A 6,123-nucleotide genomic window follows, 5' to 3' on the forward strand; every position below is an offset into this window, starting at 1 on the left:
TTAATGCTATCTTGTTCACTTAACTTTCTATTTTACAGCAATGGGCCACCCAGCTGACTACAGTTCCACAGGAACAGGGGCTGTGTTATTCACTTTTCATCCACATACGTGCTGGGCTCATGAGGGGACCCAGCTATGGGCTTTAACTGCTGGTATGGCTGCCTAGCTGAGTGTGTGCGCTAAGAGGAGAATTTCAACAAAAATGAAGAAAAAGCAAAGGCTATACCCTTGGTTACACATTCTTCTGACTCCAGACTATGATGCTCTCACTGTCAGAGTGGAGGATTATCTACTCTGGATGCCACAATGAGTACAATGTCGGGGGGGGAAAAACACAGGTGTACTTTACTTTTTGTTTAATGAATCTGCTAGGGTTTGCATGTGGCCCCCAGTTTATGTGTTGGAAAGTTAATCCCCAATGCAATAGTATTGAGAGGAGCGGTCTTTAATAGGTTACGATCACTCTGCTCTCATGAGTGGATTAATGTCCTAGCTCAGGAGTGGGTTTCTACAAATGTAAGTTTGTCCCTCTCTTGCACCCTCTCACTCTGCCCTCACTTGCCCTCGGCCTTCTGCCATGGGATGATGCAGTAAGAAGGCCCTCACCAGATGCCACTGCTATGCTCTTGTACTTCCCAGCCTCCAGAACCATGGGCCACTGAATTTCTATTCTTTATAAATGAGCCATCTCAGGTTTTGTGTTATAGCATCACAAAAAAAAATGAATAAATGAAAGAGATGTGGAAATCGTTCCTCAAAATGAAAGAAAGTGAGATTTTAAAAGTTGTTTCTCTAATCCAGAAGTTGGCAAACATTTTCTGTAAAGAGTTATATAGTAAATATTTTAGGTCTCTGTTGCACCTACACATAACATCATGCTCAGTGTTTCTGTTATAAGGCTATTAGATTCTCTCATAAGGTGAAAGTAGCCACAGACAATATGCAAATAAATAAAGATGGCTTAGTTCTAATATAACTTTATTTAGAGACACTGAAATTTCCATTTTGTTATTTGCATGCATTACAAAATAATATCTTGTTTCAATTTAAACATTTAATAATATAAAAGTAATTCTTAATCCATAGCTCATACAAAACTAGGTGGTATGTTAGATTTGGACTTCAGAAGGCCATTTCCTGAGCCCTGCTAAGTCAATTTAAGCAGATTCTCAGCTCCTGGAGCTCAGCTGTGGAAAGGTAATCAACTCTTGAGTGTAGACCTTCTGTCTTTCATTAACAGAAACTAATATATATGGGAAAATCAATCTGTTTTAACTTAATCTAACATGGTTATTAAAGGCTCCTCTCCCTTTATTATCTAATGCGAAGTACAGGCAATAAAATTCCACACTGACTCCATTGGGAAGCCAAACAATTAAACAACTAGGCAATTAATGGTATAATTAAAAACTTTTCCATTATATTATTTAGTACCCATCAAGAAAGGTTTGCCTTCCATGATTCAAATGACCTCACTAAATGTCATTACTTCGAACCAAAGGCCTCTACTCACACAGAGGCACAGGTAGGATGGGGCAAGGAGTGTGAAGTCACAGACACCTGGCTCACCCTCACTGGACTAGGGCCCTGATGAGCAGGTGACAGCCCCAAGAAGCCATAAGGCAATGTGAGGCTGTAGTGGATCCTTTCATTTGCATCATCTCAGAAGACTACTCTGAAACTCCCCTGCAAACTGTCCCTAAAAAACAGCTCACAGACTATGTGCCGCCATGACCCCTGATCACTGTTACTTCTGAATACTCCTCCTTCCTCATCATAACAGTATCACCCTGAGAATAGGGACATGCCTGTTACCAGACCAACCAGGTGTGATGTTTCACTTGTGGTCTCAGCCCAGCCTCTCTGCTCTGTTTACCTAACTCCATCTGGGCTGGGCCCTGCTTCTCACTCCTGTGGTCAGAAGATCACTTTCCTTTGTTACTTTATCTGTGTAAGATTAACCCAGCAGCCTTTGTGTAGAGTGGCTTAAAAAAGATGTCATTCACCATCTATTTCTTCACTTCCATCCAGTCTCCTAAACTTCTTCCTTCCAGCTTACCCTGTCTTCTTAACTTACACTCTGTTGAAAGATCTCTTCATCAATGCCCACCCAGCCCTCAATTCCAGACCCTGGAATTATCTCACCATGACCTGCCTCTACCTTTTCCACTCAGAGAAAGCCACGTTCTCTGTCAGTCTCTCATTGAGGTGTACAAAGCTGATCAAACTACCTAAGTCGAGGTATAAATGACTGATACGTGTCTGTATTCCCAAGAGATATTTGTTCTTTTCAGCAAAGTCACCTGAGTGACCAAATGTGAAGATATTCCAAGAAAGCGTTGGAAAGGAGACTGCAGGGTAGGGTGTTTCCGGGGCCCTTGATTGAGGAGGAGGCCTGTGTTGCACCATCTGATGCTCCCATGTAGACATTAATTCATTGAACCAAAGGTCCAACCAAGCACCAAGTATATGAGCTCAAACAGTGGACACTGCAGAAAAAGCAGCACTGTGCTCTTAGAATGCTGGCCTTGGTCCAACAGATACAAAACTTAGAGTAAAACACGTTCCCACTGCGAGCCCCAGATTCCTCAGACATTAAATAGGGATAATAACACCTCCTGCCCAGTCAGGGAGGACTTCAGGCACAAGGATTGTCCTGGAAGGAGACACATGCACCCCTCCACTGATTTGCTTTCAATGTTTGCTCAAAGTTAATTCAAAGACTAATTTGGAAAGGCTAAGAAGGCCAAGGAGTGGAACATCCATTTCTCCATCAATGCTCTGAGCAATTCTGCGCTGGCTCCTAAGAACACATCCTACCCAGAAAAAGCAAAATCTGTCAAGTTTACTGGACCCTTCCTAGTTAGGGGAGAATTTTGTATTTCTAATTAGAATCAGGTTTTCATTCTATCAGGTCCCATAGTACATTTATCAAACTAAGAAGGTAAACTTGGGCATGTTACTGTTCAATAAACCCCACACTTCATTTGTATTTCACCAGCAATTTTTTTTTTGAGACGGAGTCCCACCCTGTCACCCAGGCTGGAGTGCAATGGTGTGGTCTTGGCTCACTGCAACCTCCACCTCCGGGTTCAAGCGATTGTCCCACCTCAGCCTCCCAAGTAGTTAGGACTACAGGTGTGTGCCACCACATCCAGGTGATTTTTGTATGTATTTCACCAGCTTTTTTACTGCTGATCTTATTTCAGGATCCAAACCCGAATATCACATTGAATTTACTCATCATGCTTCCTTCGTCTCTGCCTGCTCATGGCAGCTTCTCAGACTTGCTTCGTTGACCATTTCCTTAACAGAGGTTTGAGGAGTTTTGGCCAGTATTACTAATATTTTATAGAATATTCTCAGTTTGGGTTTGTCTGATTTTTTTTCTCATGATTAGACTGAGGTTATCTGCTTTTGGAGGAAGATCATAGACATAAAGTGCCTTTCTCACCACATCCTATGAAGGCCACGCATTGTCAACACGACTTGTCATTGTTGATGTTAATCTTGATCACCTGCTCAGGGTCGTGTTCACCATATTTCTTCATTCTAATTTTATTCTCTTTACGCTTTTCCAGCTCTATCTTTTGAAAGCAAATCACTAAATCCAACCCTCGTTCAGGGGAGGGATGGTGAGAATTAAACTCCACCTCCCAGAGAAAGGAGAGAGAGTAGCTACATAAAGTTTTTGTAATTCTTGCTTAAAGGAGATGTGTCTGTTCTTCCCATTTATCTTTTCGGTCATTTATTTGTATCAGTGGGTACTAATGGATCCTTTTACTTTATGTTTGGTTCCTCCAATTGTTTCCACTTTAGTCCTCAAGAGCTTTTTCGGGTTGTCCCCTGTGTCTTTGACATGCCCCGTCCTTTTGTTCTTTTGAGCCCTCTTTTATGTTTGGCCCTATGGCTCTTCTTGTATCTTCCAATCATATTTAAGTGGATTTTTGACATTGGAACCTTTGTCATACTGGTGCTAAAACACTTCTTTAAACATCGATATTGAAAATTTATTGAGTTTGAAATTTTATAGATTTTGTTTTTCTATCAATACAATGAGATGAAACCTGATTATGGAAGAAAAGAATAAGCCAGGGTGATATTGTCCCTCTCCTGCCCAAAGCTTCTGCAAAGCCGACTCTTCATTCATTGGGCCTCCTTCCCCACCTGGTTGATTCTGACTCAGCCTCCAAATCCATCGCACCAGGCACGGGGGCTGCTGTCTCGGGGATGCCTGGGTCCAGGTCCCCCCAGTGCCCACTCTCTCTGGATCAAACCCGCTCATGACGGCTTCGCCTTGGGTGCAGGTGAAGCCCATTGTCATGGACAGCTGCCTCCTAGTACTAAAGCAGCACCCTGGGAGCATGGATGTGTCCATGTTCCTCATCTCTTGTGTTTCTGGCTCCTTACACAATGCTTGGTACACAATAGGTGCTCAGTAAATGCCTTTGAATGAATCACTTTCCTGTGATCCTCACAACTCTCCATGATGGTGTTGACATCGCTAACTGATGGACAGGACATTAATGAACCTAGTGACGCAGTGACCAAGACAGCCTCAGCGTCCCCTCTGCTTGGCTAAACCGCAGTTAGGTTCCCCAGCCCACAGTCCTCTGGCCTCCCTCTCACCTGACCTAACAGAACTCAACCACAGAGGTCCCGGCCCTCCCTCAGAGCATTCACTCAGCATTTTACGTTACTTTCCTGCTCCTTCGAAACGTGTATCTTTTTTTTAACATTTATTTTCAGTTTTACAAATTGGGACCTGGGACCTGGGAGCCATTCCTTTGAAACGTAGTCAGCAAGGAAGAAAGAGCCCATCTCCCCGTCTGTGTGGGAGGGCAGGGGACTAACCTGGATGAGGGCCTTGCTCTAAGCTGTAGTGTTCCTGCCTGTCATGAAGACATGAGAAAATTTGCTTTTCCTGTGGGTAAGGCATTTAGCAGAAACAGCCTAAGATTCCTCCAATCCCTGCTTTTAAAAACCCTCCTGCCCTTTGCTTCCCGGAGTCGGGCTCAGACTGAGTTCTGACCTCTCTGTCCTGTTGTAACAGCCATGAATAAAGTCATCCTTACCTGTTTAACTTTGCATGGTTAAATTCTGCTTTGTTCCTGGTCATGCTTCCATTCACGGGAACTGTGGGTTTCAGTTCTATCCCGGCCCACCCACGTGATATTCTGCTTATTGATCAGTGGGTTCCAAATGTTCAAAAAGCAGTATCAGTACAGGGTCCACCTTCAAAGTAAAGAACTAGTCTAAGACTTGGGCTCTAGCATTTGTATTTTTGCACAACACCCTAAGATATTTTTGTTTGTTTGTTTTTATTATGCAAATTGGGCAATTTGACTCACAAAACACGAAGGTATACAGAGGTGAGGTGCTTACCACCACAGTTTCCTCCAGGTTCTGCTCGAAGCAAAACTCATCACTCACCTCCTCAGGAAATACTTATTACAGCTACAGATAACATCTCTTCACTTGCTCATGCTATATACTTTACCTCTTTCAAAATGAAAAAGAAAAGTGTAAATTGCTGAGAAAACTTTATAGCTTATTACCCACTCAGGGCTACTAGATGAGTCTAAGGAGATCAGAAAGAAGAATACAAAGTTTTTGGGCCGGGGGCGGTGGCTCATGCCTGTAATCCTAGCACTTGGGGAGGCCAAGGCAGGCAGATAATTTAAGGCCAGGAGTTCCATGGCCTACATGGTGAAACCCCATCTCTACTAAAAATACAAAAATATGCTGGGCGTGGTACATGCCTGTAGTCCCCAGCTACTCAGGAGGTCAAGGCAGAAGAATCACTTGAACCTGGGAGGCAGAGATTGCAGTGAGCCAAGATCATGCCACCACAATCCAGCCTGAGCGACACAGCGAGACTCTGCATAAAAAAAAAAAAAAAGAATACAAAACTCTCTTCCCCAATCAGAGTGAGACAGAACAATGACCAATTCAACTAGTTCAGAGTCATACAAAAAGTAAAACCTGAGTTTATGTAACATGGAATCAACCAGCCTAAACAACTTCAACCATGCCCGCCCTCTGTAAAGAACATCAGAGTAAAATCAGAAGACCTCCTAGCAGTGCATAATTCTTGCTAAGGAAATGGTCTTGGTCTTATGG

This window comes from Macaca nemestrina, chromosome 10 (genome assembly GCF_043159975.1).
Source record: "Macaca nemestrina isolate mMacNem1 chromosome 10, mMacNem.hap1, whole genome shotgun sequence".
Lineage (NCBI taxonomy): Eukaryota > Metazoa > Chordata > Mammalia > Primates > Cercopithecidae > Macaca > Macaca nemestrina.